The sequence below is a fragment of the Dasypus novemcinctus genome, chromosome 1, assembly GCF_030445035.2.
Source record: "Dasypus novemcinctus isolate mDasNov1 chromosome 1, mDasNov1.1.hap2, whole genome shotgun sequence".
In the NCBI taxonomy this organism is placed as follows: domain Eukaryota; kingdom Metazoa; phylum Chordata; class Mammalia; order Cingulata; family Dasypodidae; genus Dasypus; species Dasypus novemcinctus.
Window position 1 is genome coordinate 144148581 of NC_080673.1, and position 12777 is coordinate 144161357.

General features: G+C 34.0%; 1 pseudogene; it reads right to left on the reverse strand.

The window, feature by feature from the left end:
* Window positions 1-10265: 10265 nt before the first annotated feature.
* Window positions 10266-10393, reverse strand: LOC111763742 (small nucleolar RNA SNORA32; annotated as a pseudogene).
* Between the last annotated feature and the right edge of the window lie 2384 nt (window positions 10394-12777).

A 12777-nucleotide genomic window follows, 5' to 3' on the forward strand; every position in this document is an offset into this window, starting at 1 on the left:
TCACAGCAGGTTCAATGGGTCCCTGGACTGATTCTGTAGTTATTTCCTTAGTTCTGGGACATAATTAAAACAGACATACTCAGCAACTGATAGAATTCCTCCATTGTTTCCCAGACCTGTGGAGTGAGGTCTATTATGGTTGGAAAAGTTAAGTGGAACCTACTAGACCTGCCCTTACCTAGCAAATTAGTAAATCAAAAGCAATACTGTTCTCTGGAGGGATTGCAGAGGTATGTGCCACCATCAAGGACTGAAAGCCTGCAATGACTTTGAGTTTCACTTAGAGTTAAGCCCAAAGTACTTGTAATGGTGGATAAGAGTGTACCTCATCTGCCCAGCACTGTCTCCCTAATCTCATCTCCTGCTTACATTCTCTCACTCATTTTGCTCTTCACAGTGACCTCCTTACTATTTGTTGAATGCATAATTCTACTTCAGGGCTCTGTTTATTTGCCTTTTCCTCTACCTGGGATATTCTTTCCACAGATATCTCATGATTTCTCCCTCCTTTGCTCAAATGTTACCTTCTCAATGATCACCCTATTTAAAAATTGTAAAATACCATTACCCCTTGATCCGCACTGCAAAACCTTCATAATCCCCCACTTTGCTTTGTATTTCTTCATTTTTCTTATGACCTTTTAACATCCTACACATTTAACTTATGTTTATTTGGCTGTTTATTTTTATCATCTATGCAAAAACATAAGGTCCATGAAAGCAGGGAATTTCCATTAAATCCAAAAATGAATGATTGAATGAATATTTATAATACGCACTTTTGTAATGATTTCAAAGGATTTTGCCTACAATGAGTATAAGCTTAATTAATGATAATGCACTTATTTTCAAGTGCTTTAAACTTTATTTTACTGCTGCAGTATGCATGACATAAAAGTGTTTTTACAAGGAATTATTTTTAACCAATGCCTTATTTTATTGATTGGAAATGTAGATCAAATCATTAACATTCTGGATCCAGATTTGCATTAAAAAGACAAAGTTTTATTGTGAATAACAAGACAAGTCATTTGAGAAAAGTATTTACAGTGGCATGATTGTGTTACTGCACCTTGGCAATATTGTATCTCAGGGTTTATCGGTAAAGATTCTAATGTTTGCCTTCTCCCAGAGAAGCCTAAATGTGAACAGAAAGCGAGGGTTATGCATGCAAAGAAATGTTAATGTTGTTAGAAAGTTTTCCTCTCACTAAAGGGGAAAAAATGAATAAAAGGAAAGTAAAAGTGGAAAAAATTTATGCAAAACCCAACACAAACCACATTTACAAAATTCATTTATGGGGAGTCATTATAGTACTCATACATAAATAGTGATAACATAATAGAATAAGATACCTTAAACAAAGTCATTCAAAAGAAACCCAAGTTAAAAACAAAAAGATTTAAAACCATTGAACTTGAATGTCATGACAGATTAGAGAGGGGAAATGATAAATCAGTGTAAGCCAGAAATGTCAGAAAATAAATTATTTACTTATTTTACAATTAAGTTCTACAGTTATGCTGCATCCTTTATTTTTAGTATCAGGGTTGGTGATTGAACCCTGGACATCATATGGGGGAAGTCAGTACTCAGCCACTGAGCCACATCCGCTTCCCTGAGATGATTTTTTCATTTGTTCCCTTGTTGTTGTTTTTCTGTTTTAGGAGGCACTGGGAACCGACTCTGGGACCTCCTACGTGGGGAGCAGTTGCTCAACTGTTTGAGCCACATCCACTCTTTTTTGTTATACCTTTTGATCTATTATTTTTAAAAAATAACTAATAGTACAGTTCTTACATGTTGCTCTTACTACAAAATATATTTTATTATGCATAATCTTAAAATTCATTTAAAATATTGTCATTAGCTATACATTACTTATGCCTATATAAAGCAATGTCATAGGTGCCATGGACTAGAAAAATTTCTTCCTCCAAAGATATGATGCAGTATTAGAGGAGAGAAGATAAAAATTTTACAATGTATTGAATGTTTAATAAGGATCAGGAATGGTATTAAGCATGTTACTTACATTCTCTCATGTAAACACAATGACATCTCTGTAGTGGGTAGAATTGTGTCCTCCCCAAAGCTATGTTTAAGCCCTAAAACTCACTACTTGTGAATGTGACTTTTTGGAAATAAGGTCTTTGCAAATGTAATCAAGTTAAAATGAGGTCATACTGAATTAGGGTGGGCACTGATCTCATGACTGGTATCATTATAAGAACAGGGAAATTTGGACAAAGACACAAACACAGGGAGAACACCAAGTGACAATGCAGAGATTGGATTTATGCTGCAACAAGTCAAGGAATGCCAAGGATTGGCAGCATCTACTTGAAGGTAGGAAGCGCTAGGGAACAAATTCTCTCCGAGACTTCAGAAAGAACCTACCCTGTCAACACTTTGATTTCCAAATTCTAGTCTCCAAAACTGGGACAGAATAAACTTCTGTTGTTTTAAACCACTGGTTAGTGTTAATTTGTTATGGCAGCCTTAGAAATTATACATCCTCTAATAAAGGTAAACATACTATGTACATAAAAGTGATAACTTAAAAGACAGCTAAGAGAGCTAAGAAGAGGGAGCTATTTCTATTGGAAGGAGGTTCTCTGATAAAGATGTTCTATGAAAACTTGTTTTAAAGCTTAGTCTTGAAGAATAGGTAGGAATGGGACACACAGAGGCCAAAGAATATGGGGCATTCTTTTTAGATGTGATATTGGCAATGAAGCGGCAAAAAAAAGGACACATCTGAAAGAAGCAGCATTCATTTAGAAGGTTCCAAATGTGGGTAATGGGAATTATGGGAGATGAATTGAGAAAATTTGATTGGACCCATACCAAGTAGATCTTTGAATGTTATTTTAAAAGAAGGTAGGCTGTTTCATGTTTTCCATATCAATAATAATATATAAGCTCATGGAACTAGATTTCTTGGCTGTTGCTGTCAATGTAATTAATATTGCTATTTTGTAACCTATGCCCTGAGGTAAAAAGTATTATTATTGATACACTCATTTTTAAATATATCAGGTCAAAATAGAGCTAATGAAAGAAAATTAAAAATACAGTTAATGCCCTTCATTCATTAATTCTACATACATTTGTTCAATGTTTAGTTATAAGCCAAGATAAACATGTATCATACTCCCAATCATCTTATTTTCATGCTTGCTGGTAGAAACAAAATCAACAGGTTTTAAATAGAAGAAAATGACATTTAGGAACTTTCATACTTAGGATTCATTCTGCCAAGGAAATAGATTCTACTAAGGTAGCTATGTGGATACACTGGAATTGACTCTAGTTGAGTAAAACTCTCATATAATCCTTTCTCCTTGAGTGGAAGAAGCACCTGACATGCTAGAGGATGGAATATGGCAAAGTCGAAGGGATTTTGCAGAGGTCATTAAGGTCCAAAACTAGGTGATTTGGAATTTTTCAAAAAGATTATCCTTTTCTGCCTGACCTAATCAGGTGAAAGTCCTTAAAAGGACTGGGCCCTCCCTAAGGTCAGAGACGTCATCTTTTGCTGGTCTTGAAAAAGAAGGAAAGAATTCTACAGATGCAAGGAAGTAATTTCTGCCAGCAATCTGAGGTAGCCTGGAATTGATGCTCCTCCAGAAGATTCTTTGATCTACTCAGCCTGTCACCTTTACTTCAGCCTTGTGAGACCCTGAGCATAGAACCCAGCTAAGTACTGCCTGGACTCCTGACCTACAAAAATTTGCATGTCTTTTTAAGCTCCTAAATGTTTGGTAATTTGTTATGCTGCAATAGAAACCTAATACAGCAGCAAATGTAGTTTCTTATTTAACACAGAGAATGGGAATAAAAATAATTACATCTGGACACTGGCACAAAAAAGGGGGGGTGGGGAGTAAAGACTGCATTTGAGAACAGTGCTGTCTTTGAGGTGAATACAAAGCAAAGTCCTAGAACACTCTTCACTCACATCTTTTGGAGAAGACGGCGTTAAAAAATGCTTTATTTCTTGCTTGCTTTTAGAAGCAAATACTTGCAAAGTATTTGTAAATAAAGAGTGAAGAAGCCTAACAAAGCAGGCAATTAAGTAGCAATCAAGAAGATTTGTTTTCACTAGAGATATTTTGACAGTGTGGGCAGTGCTTGTGGAAATTCGAGTATTGATTGTACAGAGTTTTGCAGATGAATTTAAGGTCCATTGTTTAGACAAGTTTTTTAAAAATGGATTTAAATTGATAAAAATTCAAGCTTTTAGTGCTGTTTTTCTTGACTTATGTACAACGTCTGATTTGTTTTTACCTGGAATGAACCGCTGAGTTAAATATTTCATATGGAATTATGTTAACTCCAAGTGGCAAGGGACTTGAAGAGAGTATTGAATAATAAATAATAACATTTCTTTTTTGTTAGCCTCTCATATCTAGGTTTACTGAATATCATGCTGCTTGTGTGAAAGAAAAGCAAGATAACTATAGAGTCAGCTTCAGTCTAACTTCAGAGGGTCTCTTGCTGTGCCATGCAGACAATTAAATCACCACATTCCCTATGTGAGTTATTTGGAAAACAGTAGTGCCTAGAAAATGAAATTGAATTTATCATGTTTTTACAGTTTCCTTAGGACCATTTCAAGTGGTATTTTAATGGCCTGATTGATTTTTAATGATAGTTTGCTTACTCTGTTATTGTACTTCATACAAGCAGATTTTTCCAATAATGACATATACATATTTTACTAACCTGAATCAATCTTAAATGGAACTACAATTGAATACCTGCATTGTTAAAACACTGAAAATAAAATAGAGAATTTTAAAGTGAATATAAGAAAATAGCCCTCTAATATAAACCAGGTACTGTGATGTCACAGAATAATAACTAAGATGTGTGACAAAATGAAAACAAAAATACTGAAATGATATTCATGTATAACAAATTTGAAAGAGATTAAATATGTTCTAAGAAGACAGTTCTGAATGCAAGAAACAAATCCTAGATATATCACTGCCACCGTATTTAAGAGATAATAAGCATAAAGAATGTCTTCCAACTAAGAAAGCAGGTTACTTTTCCTTCAAAATGTGTAAATCAAAAGCATTGTTATTCTAATAACAATGTGAAATGCCCTTACAGAATTATTACTTCAATAATGAAGTGAAATTGGTTATGGATTCTGCTTTTAAGCTATTCACATCCACTCATCTTTAATTGTTTTTCAGTTCTATCGAATAATACAATTCAAGCAAAATTGTGATGTTTTAGTTAATGGGAAAACTATGAAGACTAAAACAAATTATTTCTTTAGTTTTTATAAATAAAATTTTTGTAACAAAGAAGTTCTTTTTTCTGTATATTCTTACATTTATTAGGTGTAATTTCTTTTGTAGTTTATAAGTGGTTTAATTTCTGTACTAAAATATGACTTCCCAATACTATCTGTGACGTTTAGGCTAATATGTCAACTCAGCCAGGAAATGGTGCTGGACTTTAATCATCAGTGAGTTGATTGATTGCAAAGATATCTGGTTACATTTACAATCAATTTAGGAGATTGCACTCAGAAATGAGTGATGTCTAATCTTCAAAAAGTTGAAGCCTTACAAAGGGAACTGATTTCAGTATTCATAGAGAGAATTCCCATCTCTACTTTAGACAGCCAGTGCATCCTGGGGAATTTGTCCAGTACCTTCATTGGAGTTCCTGGTTTGCAGCCTGCTGTACCAAATTTGGACTTGTGAATCCCCATGTTCATGTGAGAAAATTTTATAAAATCTCATACTATTTGCTGATATCTCCTTTGGTTCTGTTTCCCTAGGGAATCCGGACTAATGCAAAACCCTAATTGAAGTTACACTTTAATGAATGTATGTTAAATATCTGATTATTTCAAAAGATGTTGTATAGGAAATTTATTCATATTGGTAAGTAAAGGTGTTAATTTTAATTGTCTACCTATTTTTTTACTTGAATATATGATTTATAAGAAATGATAATTGTGAAATATTATCTTTTCCAAGGAAGGCCAAAATGTTATCTCCTATCAGAAATGCTTTTCTGTAACGTAACATTGCCATTCCCTCATCAAGATATGGAGTCCATTTCTCCACCCCTTTTAAACCTGGGCAGGCAGGCCCCATGACTGCACTGACCAATAAAATATGGCAGAAGTGATGCTGTTCCAGTTTTGGGACTAGCCTGACAACATTTGCTTTCTGCCTTTATGAAGCCCCCTTGACTTTAAGCCCATTGAACTTTTCATGCTGTGAAAAGTTCAGCCTAATAGAGAAGGCCTGGAGGGTGAGGTGTCATGTAGAGGGACAGAGAGGGAGAGTGTAACCCAGAAAGAGAGAGAGATTGATAGAGTGAGAGAGAGGGGAATCAGAACAATTAAGTTGCCTGATGCATGAGTAAAAAAGAAAACGCCATCTTTAAAGCGACTCTCCATTCCCATCCATCTCAACTGATGCCCATAGATAAGAAATAAACCATGTTGACAAAACTTTCCTGAGCTCTAGACTCATAAAAATGTGAGTGAAATAAAAAAGAATTTTTGAATGATTAAGTATGGGGTGGTTTGTTATTGGTTGCTTATATGAAACTTGTTAACTGGAAGTGTGTTGATGCTATAACAAAGCAATGAAAGGAAAATGGAAGTATCTCATGGAGACTATACAGGGAAACTGAAAGGTCAGTGAGGAAACAGTATTGGAAACTAGAGAAAAGATGGTTCATGTTATGTATTGGTATAGAGTTTGGTGAAACATGGAAAATGGAAAATGGAAAATGGAAAATGTGTTTAATGAACTGGTGAATCTGAAGAAGGAGATATGCAGACAGAAAACTAAAAGTGCCACATGTCAAGCTGTGAAAGTACAAGCCATTTGTAGAAGGCCTGAAATATGAAATTCTTTATGAACAGATATAGAGTCCAAGGATCTCCAAGGTGTCTGACATGTGAATAAAAGTATATCACATCCTCCAGTTCCAGTTGCCCCAGGTAATATCACATTCAGACACAAACCATCCAACCAATTCCTATCCCCCAAAATTGTGAGCACAATAATTGTTATTTTTGAGCCACTAAATTTTGGAGGTGCTTGTTATGCAGCAATCAATAACTGGAACCCAATGACCATCTTCAACAATATATTAAATAGATCACTACATTATATATATTTCCCCCCCAAGATGGCTCCCTCATCTGTTTGTTTTTGCTTGTTGTTTGCACATGTCTGCTTGTGGTTTTTTGCTTATTATCTATTTGTTGTCTGCTTTGTTTTTTCTTTATGAGGCACAGGAACCAAACGCGGACTTCCCATGTGGGAGGTGGGTGCTCAACTGCTTGAACCACCTCTGCTCTCTGCTCATTTTTTGGTTTTGTTTTTGCTCATTGTCTGCTTGTTTGCTGTTGTATTGCTCATTGTTTTTGTTCATTGTCTGCTTGTTGTTTTTGCTTATTGTCTGCTCATTGTTTTTGCTCAATGTCTGCTCATTATCTTTCATTGTTTGTTTTTGTTTTTCTTCTTTAGGGGCACTGGAAACCAAACCTGGGACTTCCCATGTGGGAGGTAGGTGCTCAACTGCTTAAGCCACATCTGCTTCCACTTCATTATATTTTAATTGCAGAAAAATAAGTTAGAACACAAGTTATTTAAAAATGCCATTTTTTAATTATGGAAATTTCTAAATCATCAAGAGCCTCTAGAATTAGCATCTGTATAATTGGTTTTTTTCTCATTGTTTTTATTTTCATTATCTGTATATATATGTACTAACTTTTATTAAAATGTTATTGTCCTTGATTTGTTTCATTTGGGGGAGGACAAATAAAATATTAAGTAGTCTAACAGGAAGCACATCCAAAAATGACCACAGTTGTACCTGCTGAATGTGTGTTTCATCTAGCCCTTTGAATATAGTATTCCAGGGTCTTTGACATCAATTTTTGCTGATGAGAAGATTTTTTTCAGACAAACCGTCCTTTCTTAATTTGGTTTTTCACTCTGGAAGCTTAAAGACTTTTTCTTTGCTATATTCTGTAATATCACTGCAATGGTACTAGGAGTACATTAATTGTATTTATCCTGCTTTGTATTCTGTATGATTGTCAATCTGAAGGCTCAGATAATTACTCAATTATAAAAAGTACTTAGGCATTTTTGCTTTAGAAATACCTTTCCACTGCCTTTTTTCTTGTATTAACTATGCTTGAGTCATCAGTATATTCTTTATTACTCCTATTCTTTTATTTTCAATTTCTTGATCTCTCTAAACTGTTTCCAGGTGAATTTCTCAATACATTCCATTCAGTCTATATTAGGGATATTTATTTTTATATCAGTTACTGTATTTTGATTCCGAAGATCTGCAATTTATTTTCAAATCCATCAGTTCATATAATAAATCTGGCTGGCTTTGTTTTGTGGTTTCTTATTATTTTGGAAATGCTATTCTTCCCATTTTTTTAAAGATTCTTTAGCATATTTTTAAAAATCATTTAAAAATTGCTCTAATGTTTCCATGTCATTGATTTGTTCTTATTTCTTCTCAATTGTTGATTTTGCTGCTCATTTACTTTTTCTCACATAGAGTATTTACAGCTCAAATGGGGCTCTCTCTCTCTCTCTCTTTCTTTTTCTCTCATTCTATGCCCCCCCCCTTCTTTGCCCATGGTTTTGCAATTGCCTAAACTTGGCTTCCCAGACTCTATTCTAGGTTCAAGAATTATATTAATGTTCATATCATGGTTATCTGATGTTCTAGATCTAGTGATTGTGCTGGCACACAGCTCCTTCCAATCCTTGTCTGGATGATTTCATCTCATTGCTCTTTTTGAATGATAAGGAGCTTCATTAAAACGTAGCTTCTAGAAATGATCAAAAACCTTTTTGCTTCTTTCTTACTTGGATAAGGATCCTACTCCAGCTGTTATTTCATGCAGAGTGGCTAGCTCTTGTCTTCTGCTCCAGTGAATTGCCATTTTATTTTACCTCATGAGAATTGAAATTTGATGATGCTTCTGCATACTTGCAGTGTTTAAGACCAAGGAATTGGCACTATTAGTGCCAACCAGTGGCCATATCTCTTTTATTAAATCTAAGTTCATCATGTTTGGAAGAGAAGGGGGGGTTTGAAGAATGAACTCATAAAGCCATTTGGCCAGAAATCCCTGAGAGTTTTCATGTCTCATCTCTCATGCTCCAGACTAGAATATCAAAGTGTTGGCTTTGGTGTCAGGTAAAATCTATCTTATCTAGATATCCATATCCTGTAAAGCATCTTTAACCAGAGAATGTAGGAGGACAACAAAAGTATTCATTAAAAAAGAAAATGTATACATGCAGTTATTTCAATTATGTAATTTTTACTATAAAGATGCAAAATGGTACAGTAGCTGTGAAAACAGTTTGCTGGTTCCTCAGAAAGCTAAATATAGAATTACCACATGACCTGGCAATCCTATTACCAGGTCTATACCCAAAAGAATTGAAAGCAGAGACTTGAACAGATATTTGCACACCAATGTTTATAGTGGCATTATTCGTAATTGACAAAGATGGAAGTAATGCAAGTGTCCATCAACCAATAAATGGATAAACAAATTGCAGCATATACATACAACAGAATATTATTCAGTAATAAGATAGTATGAAGTCTTGATACATGCTATAACATGGATGAATCTTGAAGACATTATGTTGAGTAAAGTAAGCCAGACACAGTAGGATGAATATTGTATGATCTCAATGATTTGAAACAATTAGAATATGTAAACTCATAAAGTCAGAATCTAGAATACAGATTACCAGGGAACAGGATGGGAATAGGGAATAAGTAGTTAAGGCTTAAAATGTACAGATTTCCTATTTGGAATATGGAAATGTCTTAGTAATGGATGGTGCTGATGGTACCATAATGTTGTGAATGTAATTAACAGCATGGAACTATATATCTGATTATGACTAAATGGGGAAATGTTAGATTGTATACATGGTAACAGAATGAAAAATTTTTAAAAACCCATGGAACTACACTGTACACATACTGAATCCTAAATTAAACAATATACTTTAATTAATAGAACAATTATAAAAATGTGTTATCCTCAATTGTAACAAATGTTCCACACCAATGCAAGGTGTTGTTGGTGGGGTGGTAGATGAGAATCCTTTATTTTAATCATGATTGCTCTATAATGCACAACTTCTCTAAAAAAGAAAAAAAAATCTGCAAAATGAACAATAAAGATAAAATGTACTTTTTTTTTTTTTTTAGAATGTTCCCAACAGACTGATGCTAGCAAGGTAGCAAAAAGAAAGCCCAGTGGGGATTTTTTTTTTTTTTTTATGGTCAACTCCACAGCAAATCCGAAACTGCATTCTAAAAGCTTTGGTAATGACCAAAAATGTACTTTAATAACAATGTCTCTTTATTGCCTACCAAGACTGGGGATAGATCCAGGTTTAAGTCAGCTTAGTTGAACTAGGAAGTAGTTTGAACTCTAACTAGTTTCCTTTTTGTGCATTTGTGATGCTGCTGTTTATCTCAGTTGCCTTGTCATATGCCTTGTATATCACTAATCACGAATAGCCATTATTCTTTCATTGTTCTTTCTTTATTAGTATTATGCCATTATCTTGTAAAATGGCATAATACTACACTCAAGCATTTCTCTCTAACAATACTGTAGAAGTGAATTTCTTTCAGTGGAGTCTGTGTTCTTCCTCTGCTCTAGATATGTTAGACTTTTAAAAAAAATATTAGCAGAAAATGCCATTCAGACATGTTCTTGTATCAAAAGAGTGATAGCCAATGCCGCAGCAATGTAAATATCATGATATTCCCACCTAAAACCATCAAATTCTACTCAGTCAGCAGTTTGCCCTACTAATATTAGTGTTTTGTTATTTCATGGTCATCAGCATCATACAGGACAAATAAGCACACACAGGATCAAATGCTGATAAGAATTTGTATTAAAAATAATAACTTTTACAGTTAAAGAAATTAAGTTTATTTGGAAAGAAAATTAGAAAAGTTTTTGTTAGATTAATTTTGTTATGTGAAGGTTAGATTGAAAGATGTGATCAACGGAAAGATTGGGTAGGAGAAAATTGTAATAATAATGAGATAACCAGGACTCAAATGCAGATAATGACAAGAGGAATAAAAAGAGCAAACCAAGGAACATAGCAAAGAAGGAGTCAATATACCTGGAGATAGGATCTGAGATGTAAAAGACAGAAGTAAAATCAATTAATGAAAATAACAAGGACAACAACAGCAAGAACAAAACCAGCAGGATACCTTTGCTAAGTGCTGACTTAAAGCTGACTCAAGCACAGGTGGCCAAAACAATGTGAGTGCCAATTACAGAAACTGGAAAGAGAGCAATTTGAATGAGAAAAATTATTATTGTGTATAGAAGTCAGAGTTGGATATGATTGCAGGCATACAAAAGGAAAAGCCCTGAGGCAGTTGAACACAACAAATAAACATTTATTAGGTATCAGTTGGGATACAATCAAAAAAGGCAATGCAACAAGGAAGGAGCAGAGAGTCTTAGAGAAGACCTAAGAAATAGAATAAAATGGGAAATGTACACCATAATTTATTATTTTAGGAGATTTCATCGTTTTTATTAAATTTAATATATTCTGTGGACTAAGAGAGAAAGGGAGAATTTTACATTTTCCTTATTGCCCCAGCAAAGAAATAATAAAACAATCTTTTTAAAATTACTTTTTATTTTCTAGGTCTTCCTTAATAAGAATATTTATCCTCTGATTGTGCTCCTTAATTGCCAAATAACATTTTTCTAAAGCACGAAATTCTTATGGTAAAACTAAAAATTCCTCTGCTTCTTTCTGTAAATTTTCCATTTTCATTTGTAATTTAATTCAAAAGAAAAATTACCATTTTAGACATGCAGAAACAAGAAGTATGCCTAAGTCTATAATGGCCTCTGGAATTATCTCTTTGGAAAGTCTTAAAGCACCTTGCAATAAACAGTGAATTAATGAAACTCTAACAGTTTTCCTAGATTGTTTTCAGCAACAAAGAACCAAAAAGAGAAGAATTACTAGTTTATTGAAATTGGAGTGACCATCCAAGTTAGTTTTTATTACTGCTTCATTTCAATGTTTTCTAGTAAGCTAGCATAAGCAACATCGCTAAAAACTTAAATGAATATATTAATATATAGCTCACTTAGGGTCATTTGCTTCCTTTCCTATCTTGGTACAATAGTCCACTGTGCATGGTGTTTCGTGGAGAATTCTATAACACTGGGTGGCGCTATATACTAACAGAAAAATATTTTGGGTGAAATATAGGTTTTCGTAGCTTCAGTTCATTTTTGCAGACATGATATCAAATATCACTGGATATTATTTTGTTGATCCTTCTGATATTCCACTCACAGAGATGGTACAAATTGGCCTATTAGCAAGGAAATGTCAACCATGTTGCTCCAACGAGGTAAAATGTTCATGATAAAGTATTATGACAAATAAACTGAAATAAACTGGAAGAAAATAAAACCATTTGATAGAGAAGTTTTTCCCTCATATTGATGACTGAGGATATTTATTGAGGAAAACAAGACACAAATTACAAGTGCATCTAGCCAGTGAATTCCTAATAGTCTCACAATTTCTACAATTTGGTTATTTTTAAAAATTGATGTAATAGTTCATCAAATGTAATATTGAAGTCATTTAAACTATTCATCTAGATCTTCCACAGAGCACATCACATAAACTGAACTTCTTTTGTTTTTAGGAA